Below are 15,073 nucleotides of genomic sequence, written 5' to 3' on the forward strand. Positions count from 1 at the left end.
CTAGGTGCTAATTGGATTTTAAAACTTTTGGGTTGTCATAAGAACCAGGATTAACAATAAAGCTTCATTGCAGACACCTGTGATAACGGTTATAGCTGATCTTTGTAGCTTAGGGATAATGTACAGTACATTAACCAACAGCCAGGGGTCCATTTGTAACTAGGGGTCATCTGTAAGTCGGGTGTTCTTAAGTAGGGGACCGCCTGTATAATGATTACGGCCTCACCAGAGGTATAAAATGAAGCTGCCGAACCCCATTCAATATTTGCACCAGGTGCCCAAACTTCGTATTAGTTATCGTACAAGTCTGTAATATGTGGGAAAGAGATCTTATGGGATCCCTATTGTAGGAAGAAGTGCACAGTGTACTTACCATCATGTCCCCGCTGCATACAGACCATCCTGTGTACTCTTTTGCACTATATAAGGTCCTGTGCAGGTAGTTTCAGTGGTGAGACACTAGCCAGTAGTGAGGGGGCAGGAGGGAGAGGAATAGCCCGGCAGAAATAATGTGATAGTTCAGTATCTGTAAGTGTTATCACAACAATAAACCTGTACAAGAGAAAGTTACATAAAAAGTATAGAAGATCTTACTTTACAGGACTTAGCTCATGCCGTCTCATTTCTCTCTGCCGCCCTGAGGCCATAGCCTCAACTTGCCTAGTGATAAGTGTGGAACTACCTAGGTGTTGTACAAGCCCTTAAGTTACACTCCAATATTTAACATTACAACTTTTCTGCTTTATGCATTCTGTACTGATTTTTAGTTGCTATGAATGTCCTTGTTTCAAATCCAAAGCTTAATTCCAATTTCTGGCTTCATAGTGGGGAAAACTCACAAAGCAGAGATTTACTAATCCTCTTTAATAAACAGGGTATATTTAATGCCAAATATTGGGAATTACAATTTCTAGGATTGTTTTCTTTTAAAAAATGAGCCTGTGTAAAGATGCCAATAGTTAGCAGAAAGACGAGCCAATGCTTGCTTGATGGGTGGTCGTATCCTTCATGCCACATCTACATAAATGGGATTATATGCCTCCCGACTATTGCCTCAGGTAACTGCAGCCAATGGACAGGAAGTGCTCTTAATATACATGTACACAAGAGCCATTTCAGGACCTTTGAAGGTCCTTCAAAGGTCATGAAAATGAAGATTGAAAGCAGGGAGAAGGGACACATCCTCCATTCCCCAAGAAGCTGATTCTAGCACCACATGTTAGAAGTGGTTTCCTGACCTATAGGGGCTATAATATTCATACAGCCCAGGGCCCATGGCAGTTATAATCCAACCCTGAAAGAGACCCTAGTAGACTTCCTATGCAGTTGTCTTTTGTTTGCCTTATGTGGGTTACTACTGTTCTAGAGTTGAACGGATGATCCTTTTTTTTAACTGGTAGTCTGTCTGACTTTGCTAGAAACATCCTTTCTAGATTCCTGACCCCGACCTTTAATCTGCCCATATAGAAGGAGCACAATTATTTCACTTGCTATGTGTTAAAATGTTGGTGTATAATGTGACATTTGGAGACATACCTTCAGTAAGCCACATGCATTTTCTACTTCTCACAGAATACATTATAGTTGAGGAGCCTGGTGCAGATGTTGCGATTAGGCCCAGGAACTTTCCCCCCCGGATACTATACATTATGCTGCCCAAAGAGTGTTTGCCAGTGGAAACACCGAATAGACCACAAGAAAGCCAAGTGGGAGCAGAGATGGAGGACAGAAAGTCCCTGCACAGTCCGCCCAGTGTTTTCTTACCAGCCGTTTTGTCCGGTCAGATAGAAACACTAGTATAGACTGTTGGGTCCCTGGAATGTTATTGATGCTGCATACCTCAGGCTGACGGAAAATCTTTGTTTTGCTCCAAAACTATGTGTCCTCATGCTTGCTTGGATCTTATGTTTGCCCTCCGAGGTTACAGCTGCACACCAAAAAATAGCAATTAGGGAAGGTTTGAAAATACAAGTCACTATAAAGGGGATGTCAGGGATAAGAAAGACATGGATGTGTTATCTTAAAACCAGCAACAGGTGTTTTTATGGGTTGTGTCTGGTATTGCAGCATAACTTCATTAATATAGTTAGGGTATAGCATAGACAGGAGGCGTTTTTGGAAGAATGCATCCAAGTTTTTGAAATTTCTGGACAACCCTTTTAAAGGGAACCTCTCATTTATTTTTTCTAAACTCCCAGCACCCCCAGGTAGGTTATGAAATATCCTTTCTAGAATTATTCTAGTGCTCCGGGTTGCTAATTATTCACGGCTCTTGTGTGACGTCAACTCCCTTCATTAAAGAAGACCACCGCTGGGATTGATGTGAAGGTGAGTATTGGTGAGAATGTGTAGTTTATTTTTACTTTACTTGAATGGTAGATTTCCTTTGATCTTGCGCATTTAGCTATAACAAAATCACCTTCAGCTAAGAAGAGTCACTTTTTGCCTGAGTTGAGTCGCTTTTAGAGGTTGAAGGGGTAGCATAACTTCAGATGCCCGTGTTTTGGGCTCTATATTTCCTCAAGAAAACCATGCTTTTGGTAAAGGAATCTCATCTTTTAAAAAATTGAATAAGGCTTGTTTTACTTTGATCTGCAGAACTAGAGATATAAAAAGTCAAAGTAAAATGTTTGCTTTTTATCAGTTGCGCACAATGCAAACTTTTGGAATTCAAACTCTTTTGGTCTTTAACTGTCTATATCTCCAGTTCTGTAAGTCACGGAACTACAATTTTAAATTGGAAATATACAGTACTTATCTTTAACATGATACCAAAAGCATGGTACTATATAGTGCAAGATAGGGGTTTATAAAGTGACACTCCTCGTGCAAATTCTAAAAGTGACTCATCTCAATAAGTGACTCTTCTCTGCTCATTTGCATACAAATTTAGAGAAATTTTTTATAGGCACAAAGGTGATATTTCACATAAAAGGAAATTCGAGAAAGGACATTTCCTATCCTACATGAGGGGGCTGGTAGTTCAGTGGTGTAAGAGCTGGTCACACGTCCATTAGTCCTTTATGCATTATAATTTTTAGCAAGTATGCACCAGTTTATATGTGTTCAACCACCGTTATCACCTTCCGCATTGGTAAGGTTTAGTTTGCACTGGAATCTGAGCTACTCTTCATTTTTAACTTAGTCTAAGATACACGTTTGTATGTTTAGTAATTATTATTTCTTCAATGTGTCTAATATGTTCAGAAGGGGACATTGATCAAGGCTTCTACACCAGAAAACCAAGTCTCTTGATGTACACAATAAATCTTCATGGCAGATCTCATTGAAAACACTAGGGCCTACCTTTCGGCTCAGTAAGGCACTTGCATTGGATGATGTCACATAGAATTAGTGCTGGAATCCTGGATGATACATGGCGCTCGCTCATGCCAGTACTGCCCCCACACCGTGTAGTAATGAAGGAGCCTGGTCATTGTAGTAGCTGATAGTGTGTGTCATGGGAGACACTGCAGTGTGTTTGGTTAGTCTGAGTGCTGTGTACACAGAGGTGTGCTGTCATCTGTTACTAACTTGTCAGTGAGTCATCTCTTTGGACATCTGTTTATTTACGCCTCATCCCTCTTCCAGGCGCCGTTCTCACCATGGTATTGCACGAGGACACTATTACTAATGATGATTTTGCCGTAAGAGTGGCAGATGTATATATATATTTATATCAACCAAAAAACATGATGTATCGATGCTCACTATACTGCACAATGTCATAGGATAATCGGGATAGAAGTATCTCAGGTAGCAGCACGGGGGCTCAGTAGGTAAATGGGCCCATTATCAACTCTAACGCAGGTTCTTACTGTCTGAATTGAATTCTGGAGAAACATTCAGCTGTCAGAAAAGTCCCTATATCCTCAGATACGGAGACTTTGTTAACGGCTGTATGTTTCTCCAGAATTGGCCTGAAGAAGACACCACCTCTGGGTCGAAATATGTAGTGGTTTTACCAATAAACACTCAGTGGACTGGCTCCTCACTTTGACAATTCAGACCATGTAGTTAGCTGCTATCCCTCTTTTTCCTCCACTGCATGTGGTAGGCGATTTTAAATATGTACAAGATAATCTTGAGGGTGAGGCGACAGATTGTAGTAAGGACCTGGATGTGGGGCTTAAAGGGATGGTCAAAGGTTACTTTAAGACAGCAGAGTTTTGGGACCCAGGAGAGTGTGGAGCAATGAATTGTGATGGTTAGGTCTGGTGGGTTAAATACTATGACATCCGTTTTGTCTATATCAAAGGGGTATTCCCACGAAGACAAGATTCTTAAATATACTCAGGATAACAAAATAACACATACATCATTTCACAGTTATAATTCCAACCTGTCTCTATCAGCGCTGGTACACACAATTTCAGTTGCCCTTGTTTCCGAAAGTGAATCTTCTGACTTAGGGTTGGAGAAGCCATATTGTTCTCCTATCTGGCACTGCACTGAGCCCCTCTCTGCCTCTAGCCTTCACCCTTTAATTCTAGGACAAGCTCACACAGAGACTTCTTGTCGCGTGTGTGAGGAGAGTAAAGCTACAAACAGATAAGGTCTTTATCCATGGAAGGGGGAGGGAGGCACATCGGATCTGACAGTGTGTATTTGTATAGCTGAGATGTAGCAGTGCTGAGAATGTTATATGCATCTCATGGATCTCATCATCTTATCTCTGATCTGTCTATGTGCCAGATGCTAGTTAAATGTTCAGAGGCTAAATGAAAGTGTATATAAACCTGTACCCTGATAATCGAAGCACATTGTCAGCAGACAGCATCTCATAGCACCAGAGGGATCATGAAGTGTCTGGTTATAGAGTCCCCGTCCACATCCCATGGATAGAGCCTAACTTTTGTTCATGGGAAACCCCCTTTAAGTTTTTGAAAGAGGGAAGAGAAGAAGAAGGATATGCACTGTTCTCCACTGACTCTGTACCATTTATAATGCTGGTGTCGTTTTAGAATTATCATTTACCCAAATGTTCTTTAAAGGGCTCTATATGAATGTGGGCACTGGTATCCATGTTCATACTCTTCTGTGGAATTTCTACGACTATTATGTCCCACACCTCCAAATAAGTTAGTGAAGTGCAGGTTGGGTATGCACATCTCTTTTCCATTAACATAGGGCACATAAGGGAACTTGGAGGCCCTGATTCCCATAATTGCTCGGAATCTCTGCAGTTAGAGCTCCAAGGATCAGAAATTTATCATGTGGTAGGGGATAAGCGTCAATAGTGGCACAACCCCATTAAGAGGACTCATTGGTTCTAAATTTAAGGGGGAAAGAGAGCTTTTGGATCCTAATTAGAGGTGAGCGGACAAGACATTTGAGTTTGACATTCGGCCATACGGACGTCAATTTGCCGGATCGGTTGTTGATTGTTCCCTCTGTATCATTGTGTATAGTAGGGATACTGTCAATCCTAGTTGGTGGGTGGTGGCAGTGGCGCCACATGAATAATCCAGACTTTTATCTGTCATGTCTATGAAGATGAGACAGTAAATGCTCAGAAACCACTTAACTTTTGCCATCAAGTGATAAGCTGCTGAAGACAGCAGTCCTGTCACTACTCTATATTGCTCTTCAGTGTACCTTAAAGTGTGTGGCAATTCTCCTTTAAGGCTAAGTTAACACGTTAAGGTGGTTGCATGCAGTTGTCCATAGCAGAACCAGAGAGAAGTGGCATTTTTACTTTATCATATTCAGGGTCCAGGTAGGTCAATTGGATTTAGGATTTACTTACCCGTATATACTCGTGTATAAGCCGAGTTTTTCAGCACAAAAAATGTGCTGAAAAACGTCCCCTCGGCTTATACACGAGTCAATGCACGAGTAAAAAATACTTAAAAAATAATAAACTTATATACTCACCGATGTGCAGCGCTGCTCCCCCGATCTCCGCGCGGCTCGTCTTCTGGCCTCCGCGCCCGTCTTCTTTCTTCTGCTGGGCGCCGCCATGTTTTTCCTAGTATGACGTCGGTAGCGGCGCGTCATACTATGCGCCTGCCGGCCGGGGGAGTATAGTAGCGGCGCCCAGCAGAAGAAAGAAGACGTGCGCGGAAGCCAGAAGACGAGGCGGGCAGACACCGGGGGAGCAGCTCTGCACATCGGGGCCACCCCAAGTTTATTTCTTTTTTTAATGCTGGGCAGTCTGTATACTACTGGGGGCAAGCTGTATACTACTGGGGGTAGGCTGTATACTACTGGGGGCAGGCTGGGCTGACTTTATACTACTGGGGGCAAGCTGGGCTGGCTGTATACTACTGGGGGCAAGCTGGGCAGGCTGTATACTACAGGGGGCAGGCTGTATACTACTGGTGGCAGGGTGTATACTACAGGGGGCTGGCTGGCTATATACTGGGGGGGGGTCTGTGACCAATGCATTTCCCACCCTCGGCTTATAGTCGAGTCAATAGGTTTTCCCATTTTTTTGGTGGTAAAATAAGGGGTCTCGGCTTATACTCGGGTCGGCTTATACTCGAGTATATACTGTATCAACCACTACAAAAAAAAATATTAGAATTTGCCAGGGGAAATATAGGTGGATGGTGAGAGGGATCAATACTTGTCACTGTGGAACTGCAGCATCAATTACATGTAAGAAAAAACAGATTGTGAAACATATGAAATAATAATAATAATAATAATTAAGCTTTATTTATATAGTGTCATCATATTCCGCAGCACTGTACAGATCAAGGGGTGATCAGGTTCTTATTATAGATTTTGGTTAATCTCTGCTCTGTATATGATTATGGGGGTGGCCATTTTGTCTCAGCTGCTGTTAACAGCATTTATAGACTAATGTGATTAATGGGAGTCTACCACCTCCCTCAAGCATAGTAAACTGCATGTTGTAGGCTAATGAACTGTGAGTTCAAGCATACCTTTATTATGATTGTCCATTGTCCCGAATTTAAAATTTTCCCAGTTTAATCTACATGCTTAAAGATAATCTGCCATCAAAATCCATCTTGATAAACCAGGGACACTTACTCATAGATCCAGGCAGTGTGACTGTGGTAAACTTATTATATTTGCTATCCATGGCCTCCTGTCTTTTAAAATCAACCAGCCTGAGGGGCTGTCTCACCCTCCCCCTACTCCCTCAGCACTTGTGCAATGAGCACTTCTTGCTGTATTATCAGTGCTGAGGGAGCAGAGGGGTGGAACAATGTAAGCCAAATCACAGAGGGGCTGGGGTAGCACCTCGGGGTGCTGAGGGGGCATCGGGGAGGGTGGGACAGTGTAAGCCTGTAAAGTCAAATCACAAAGGGGCTAGGGTGGCACCTCGGATTGATGAGGGAGCAGCGGAGAGGGTGGGACAATGTAAGTCTGTAAAGCCAGATCACAGAGGGGATAGGGTGGCACATCAGACTTATTAGCATAATTTTAAAAGTTGATTTTAAAAGGAATGAGGATAACGAGTGTAAGAATATTACCACAGTCACCGTGCCTGAATCTATGAGTAAGTGCCCCTGGTTTATCATGCTTGATCTTGATGGTAGATTTCCTTTAAGAGGCAGTTGGTGCACCCAAGGTATGCCCATATCACTTGGGGCACTGCTATTCCCACCGGGACCACTCCCCTTTCAATCAGATTATCAGGAGATTTGTCTTGTGAGAAGCACGTGGGATTATTTGGAGGAGAGAGAAGTAATTCATGCAGTGCTCCAGGTGCTGTGGACACATCCTGGGTTCACCGACTGCCTCATTAGCATACTTATTAAACAGGGAATATCTCAGCATAATGTCCAGAAATAAAGATGGAAATCACAGTGCATTTCTCTAGAACATGCCGCCAGCAGGTTCTAACACTCGATAAGGCTGGTAGACTCTCTTTCATTTTATTCTGTGTGGTTTTTGCAGTAACTATGTTAGCGCTATAGCTTTATAATATACAATCACTAGCCAACGTTATGGTGCGTCATGAGAGAGTGAAACCCATATAAAGAGGGCTCACACATTAAAACGTATTGGCTCATAATGCACATACATATTCTCATGTGTCATGTACATACATCAGTATTCATAAGGCTCAGATGCACATTTTAGCTTCATACAAAGGACAGGCGCCATGGATGAGATGGATGTGCCACCATCTTAGGTTGTAGTCTTGGGGTTTTTATGCCATGACATGTAGCCAGGATGCAACAATGCAGTAAGTGGACCTTGGATTACACAACCCCATTAATTTCAATGGGTTGCAATATAATTAGACAATAGCTGCTTCATGGGATAGCAAAATCAGCAAATACAACTACAACTGGAAGTGTAAACCTCTGACACGATGAGTTCCAGGGAACATGTGATCACTTATTGGCAAACATATTAAAACATGATCTGTAGATAAAATAAAGATTTGACATCCCAAGGCCAGGAATAGAATATGCAGTGACACTAATGCAGGGGGACGCAGCTATAAACACATACTCACCATTTACAACACCATTGGCCTAGTAAGCAGTCTCTGAGAGCTTGGACCTGCATTATAAATGATATAAAAGCTTTCTCAGAAAGTAAATCACATGCAGACAAGGGATTTATCTAGTGAAGGTTCAGTGGAATCTGTTTGCAGTGAAGCAGATGGCCTTAAATTGCTACAAACTGCGGCTGCAGGATATTACATTTGGCAGGGAGGATTGCTGGTGACTGTGATATGTGTGTCTGCTTAATTATGACACAGAAACCTGAACCGAAGAAAGATTAATACTGCAAACCAATACCATGACTGGCAGTGATGAAATATACTTAGCCTATAAGGTACACTATCATATGTAGAAAATATTGAAACCCAAGAGACAGCTCTTATTGCAATAGTTATACCTGTGTTCTATATATATAGACTATATATAGGTATAACTATTGCAATAAGAGCTGTCTCTTGGGTTTCAATATTTTCTACATATGATAGTGTACCTTATAGGCTAAGCATATTACTTATATCACCAAAGGGCATGTAAACAATATATATATATTAATCAAGTATGGCTGTTGACTTGATGGTTTAAAGGACCTTTGGTGATATAAGTAATATGCCTACCAGACTAATAATTTTACCATAATGTAAAGAGAATCTTTAACCACCTCCATCAACTCCTTTAATAGGTTCCACTCCACTGATTAAAGTGCACTTGGAATGTAATCTATTGTCCGGACCATTCTAGAGCAATTAATGTTGTTGGTTTCAAATCTCAACTGGTGGGTGGAGCCAAGTTGTCTGCTCCAGCCCTGCCCCCCCCCCTCTCACAATAGATAATTTAATTAGCATAAATGGTTCTTAAGAAACCAATGAAATATGTTAATTACACTCAATGTTGTCAGATAGGTGTTCCCTTTTATTGGACAGTAAAGGCTTAAAGTACACCTGTCATCAGGTCTCTGCAGCTAATTCTTTCACCACTACCTGTTGGAGCAGCTCACAAGGATCCCATACCAGCCTTTATCTAGTCACTTCATACATTAATCATTATAAAATCGTATTGTCTTTATTACATAAATGAGGCTGGTCACATGGTCAGAGGCAGTGATGTCACTCCTGTTACCCCTCCCCTTTCCTCCCCTGCTCATCTCTGTGTGTAATGTATAGTAAAGCATTGCTAGTGTCTGTGCTTTACCTGCTGACATGCTGCATCCTCCTAATATACAGGTGAGAGACACAGACATCAGCTACACAAGTACCTGACATGTTCTGGTATAACATGGCTGCCTGGAGCTGTTGTATCTCTCCTATACACACACAGGCTGCAGGGGGCACCAGCACCAGGAAGCACATGGTGGAGCCATTACACCATTATACCTCACATCATTCATCATTATACAGGCTGTCAGTCATGTGTATAGGAGTATCTCAGACACACACAGGCTGCAGGGGGCGCCAGCAGCAGGAAGCACATGGAGGAGCCATTATACCATTATACCTCACACCATTATACTGGCTGTCAGTCATGTGTATAGGAGTATCTCATGCACACAGGCTTCAGGGGGCGCCAGCTCCAGGAAGCACATGGAGGAGCATTACACCATTATACCTCACATCATTATACAGGCTGTCAGTCATGTGTATAGGCGTATCTCATACATACAGGCTGAAGGGGGCGTGGCCTCCAGCACCAGGAAGCATATGGAGGAGACATTACACCTTTACCTCACACCATTATCCAGGCTGTCAGTCAAGCACTGGGGGTGTGGCTGTGCCTCCCAACCGTGAATAAGCTGGACAGCTTGAATATGCTAATGACTCATTGGACATTTCACAGGTCATTTGCATACAGCTTTAGGACCTCATTGCTTAAGGCATGTAGAGGGACAATGGAGGGATAGAGGCAATGCTCTCTAATGGCAGTTTATGAAAAAATATTTAGTTTAGGGGGTTTATTTGCATGACAGCTTCTCTTTAACTAATCAAGCTGATTGCTTTGGAATTGAAGGGCTCATAAGGGGTTGTATCAACTTAACTGATAGTTATCACCAATCACAGCATAGGGAATAACAATCTGATTGGTGATTTTTTTCTTACCAGTGGCGTGGGGGCTGTGATGACAGTGGCCCAGCGCTGTACTGGAATGCTGGAGAGCTGTATAAACAAGAAAGCAGTGGTACTTACATGCACCCCACTTTGCCCCGAGTCCAGGGATCTGCATCCCGATAAAAAAAAACATAGACATCCAGACAGTCATTTTATCTATGAAGGGCACTTCATAACAGGTTAGTAGCTGAGGGTTAGTGGGTACACTTAGGTTCCCGGTGGTCTCCGTTCTTATGCGCACGTGAATTGGGTTTGGGAATGCCACTCAATCACAGCACGGAGCCGTTTCTCTGGATCCCGTCTTCATTTACACTGAACCTCTGATGATAGAGAACAAGGCCAACAAGTTTTGCATGTAAACGGCTGATTGTTCCTGATCGTAAGAGTTTCAGTGTAAATGCAGATGGGATTGAGATAAACTGGTTCCCACTGTGCTTGAAAGATGTGTCTGGAAGATTACATGTCAAGGCAGAAACAGAAAGAAAGCAGTTCTAGTACTATCTGCGGATGGGAGAGAGTCAGGAGGACCCGCAACACCTTCTAGCTTTAATGGGTCTCATGTGTACGGTCAGCTTAACACTTAGCTGCTGTGTAGTGCTTAGCATTGTAAATGTGGAAATCACTTTAAAGGGGTACACCACATTATACAAGTTGTACGTTTTAGAAGATACATCAACCCACATGTCTCCAAAATTGCTTAAAGGGGTTGTCCACTTTCAGTAAATAATTCATATGATTTGTGTAAGGAAAAGTTATACAATTTTCCAATATACTTTCTGCATCAATTCCTCACCATTTTCTAGATCACTGCTTGCTGTCCTGCTATATAATGCTTCAATCTTTACTTCCAGTGGATATGTAATGTCACACTGGTTACAGTGAGTAATGAGAGCTATGTGATATAATTAGCCATGTACCTGTGTGACATCACATGACCATGGAAGGATATCTAACCACTGGAAGTAAACATTGAAGTTTTCTATAGAAGGACAGCAAGCAGAGATCTTGAAACCGAGAGGAATTGATTCAGAAAGTATATTGGAAAATTGCATAACTTTACAGTACGCAAACAATATCAATTATTTGCTGAAAGTGGACAACCCCTTTAAATCCTATCCTACTTTTTCCTGATTCTAGACACTTGTATACATTAGCCCGGCACAGAAATAGGATTAATGTCTTGTATCTGTGGTCAATTTTTGGGAGCGTTAATACATTGTGTATGTGTGTAAAAAGTGGGACAACTTAATGACAGGTTTAACCTCTCCCCTCGTGGGTATTTTCTGCTATCCGGTTTATTGATATTGACTGACTGATTGATCCTGGTTTTAATCTGCAAACCAGAGCATTTACCCATAACTGAGTTACCAAAAGCTGATCTGTGCTGCACCATTGCACATGACCTTTACGATTCATAAACTACTCCATTGATTCGGAAGTCTCCACTTGTGCCGCTGCTGCACCAGAACACAACCTGAGGAGTCCGCCTAAGGCCATTGGTGAGGTTATACTCACACATATAGATTTTATGCAGTATTTAGATCCAAAACTAAGTGTAGAGAGTACCTATGTGTAGTTATGAGGGGACCCGTTGGGAGTTCGGACAAACATTGTTCAGTCAAAAATTCAGTTCGGATACCCGAACCCAGGGCTTCCACCTACCATGTGCTACAATACTACAGTTCCCACATCACATGGAGCGGCAGATCAAGCACCCGAAATACCACTCCATTCCCTAACCATGTGACTGCTGGGCATAGCAGAAGTAGCGTTACCACCATTGTGCAGCCAAATCCTGTGTCCGCAGTCTACAATCTCTAGACTTGATACAATATCAGGATACTTTGTAGATTAATATATTGCAACCACAGGGATTTCCCTCCCTTGACGGAAGTTTAATGATGATTGCGTCTGTAAATTAGGCTATAAATAGACACACATATCTCTTTCTATCTCTGTGATGCCGTACAACTGCTGTAGACTCATTATTGACAATGAGATAAAAATTGCTATCATCTGTATCATTCCTGCTTCACCACCTATAGAAATTCCAGCATAATGTGGCTCATTTACTAAGGGTCCGCGGACCGCATTTTCGCTGGGTTTCCCCTCGATTTCCGATTTGCACCGCATTTAGAAGTGTTTTTTGGCACACGCGATTGGATTTTGGAGCAATTGCGCGACTTTCATGCGGCGCAAATTGGGGAGACTGGCCTTCGGACAACCCGACGGATTCAGACTACGCGCAGGATTTAAAATTCAAATTGTGTCGCAAGACACACACTTACAAGCACAGGGAAGAAGAAGGTGAACTCCGGCGGACTTCAGCGGGGAAGCGACAGATGCAGGAAATCGGGCGCACGAGCTACGTGAATCTCGCCAGACTTCATCTTCGTCGAACCGTCCAGATCGGGGTTCGCGACAGGACCGGGTAAGTAAATTTGCCCCAATGTGTGCCTTGTGTATTGCTCAGCTAGTATACATCCAAGTGTAGACAGTAATGGATGTCAAAGGAATTTCTCTGAGCCCCATTGTTCACATGGCTCTAAGTTGCCGACCTGTTCTTAGTATGTTAGTGTTAGATATGTATGTATGTTGGGATGCTACTTATAGAGCTATTCATAGTCCTGAGCAACCATTGAAACCTAGGGGACCCATTTGTCACTTGCTTCATCAATGAAGCTAAACCTTATTCTGGACCACTGCTTGACAATGATGATGAAGGGTCTCTAAGAAGCATACAGATGACCATAATGGCCCACATTTATTAACCCCTTAATGACCTGCCCCTTTTTTGTTTTATCATTTCTATTATTCACTCCCTGTAACCTTTTTATTTTTACATGTAAAGAGCTCTGAGACAGCTTGTTTTCTGCAAAACAAATTGCACTTAATAGTGATGATATTTAATATTCCATGTGTACTGTTTTCCTGTGGGGTTGTATTTTAAGGCTTTCACTGTGCGCACCAAATGACATATCTACTTTATTCTTTGGGTCAGTATGATCACAGGGGATACCAAATTTGTATAGATTTTATAATGTTTTCAAAATATTTACAAAAATTAAAACCTCCTGCACAAAAAATTGTTCTTGAGTTTGCCATCTTCTGACACCTATAATTTTTTCATACTTTGGGTGGTGTCATTTTGTGTGACTTTTGATGACATCTTCAATGCTGCCATTTTTAGGGCTGCTTGACCTTTTGAACACTATTTTCCATTACGGGATTAAACACAGTGAAAAAACATTATTATATTTTTATAGATCGGCATTTTCAGATGCGGCGATATCTAATGTGTTTATCATTTTTACTGTTTATTTATATTTATATCAGTTCTAGGGAAAGGGGGGTGATTTTAATTTTTAGGTTTTTTAATTATATATATATTTTTACTTTTTTTATTTTTACTTTTACTATTTTTCTTTTTTACTTTTACTAGATTACTTTAACCCTAGGTTGTCTGATCGATTCCACCATACACTGCCATACTACAGTATATGGGGATTTTCCTCCTAATTCATTACAATGTGCATATTTACCCGGGGCTGTCATAGCGACCAACTGCCGCTCCCCGATGTCGTCATGGGGAGTGACGATCATCACCAAGATGGTGTAGCCCATAAGCCACCGGCAGCGATCGGCCGGATAACACCCGCGATCGGGTGTTAATGGTAAGTCTTTGCTGCAATATGCACAATATATACAAAAGATTTTTCAGACAGGGTGTGTGGGTGACAGCAATCTGTTATAGTGTTATAGTAAAAACCTTTTAAGTTCTTCATCGCTTTAGCGCTGTGAGCCCTCTCCATGGCATATTGCAGCAAAGACTTACCGGTAACACCCACGATCGGTGAGCCCTCTCCTCTCAGCCTGTGAGCCCTTTCCATGTATCCGCACTCGATGTGCGCCGTACTATTACGGCGTGCGTCGTTAAGGGGTTAAATTTCTGCCAGATTTCTGTCAAACGTGCAAACTGTTGGCCCATGAATTTAAGAAGTGTCTTAACACAATTGTGTCGCGGCTGCACTATTGCGCCACGCCACAAATTTCTGCACCTAAAGGGGTGTTCCAGTGCAAAGACATCGGATTGGGCACCGCATTTATTACCGCGTCTCAACAGAATTGTGTAGCACGCTCTATGTTAAAAATGCACAAAAAAACACTCTGGATCACATTGACTAAAAACTGTGCAAACTCCACTATGTGCAGTTTGCCTGTGTAGTGTGTAGGGTGCGTCAGATTCAGGATATCTGCATGAATCTGGAGCCACCTGCACTGCTCCAATAACTTTTTTTGGTGCACCTTTAACTTAAGGCATGCAACACAATTCTGCATTATAAATGTGGTGCATGGTCCAACTGTGCACTGAAACACCCCTTTCAGTAAGTGTCACATCGGGAATAGTGCAACCGCAACACAAGCGAGTCGCATGTAACACATATGTGGCGTGGACACTTCTCAAATATGTGTGCAAGCAGCTTGCACATAAAATAATGTGCAAAGTCTGCCATAAAACTGGCGCAGTGGTTTTAGTAA

The 15,073-nt window shown here is 42.2% G+C and overlaps 1 long non-coding RNA gene across 1 annotated transcript; it reads right to left on the reverse strand.

The window, feature by feature from the left end:
• Window positions 1-379: 379 nt before the first annotated feature.
• On the reverse strand, window positions 380-3,510 carry LOC140122478 (uncharacterized). Its single transcript, XR_011854333.1, has 3 exons — window positions 3,307-3,510; window positions 1,840-1,927; window positions 380-552 (listed from the first exon to the last, which is right to left on the reverse strand). It is a non-coding gene; the product is annotated as an uncharacterized lncRNA (long non-coding RNA).
• Between the last annotated feature and the right edge of the window lie 11,563 nt (window positions 3,511-15,073).

This window comes from Engystomops pustulosus, chromosome 3 (assembly GCF_040894005.1).
Source record: "Engystomops pustulosus chromosome 3, aEngPut4.maternal, whole genome shotgun sequence".
In the NCBI taxonomy this organism is placed as follows: domain Eukaryota; kingdom Metazoa; phylum Chordata; class Amphibia; order Anura; family Leptodactylidae; genus Engystomops; species Engystomops pustulosus.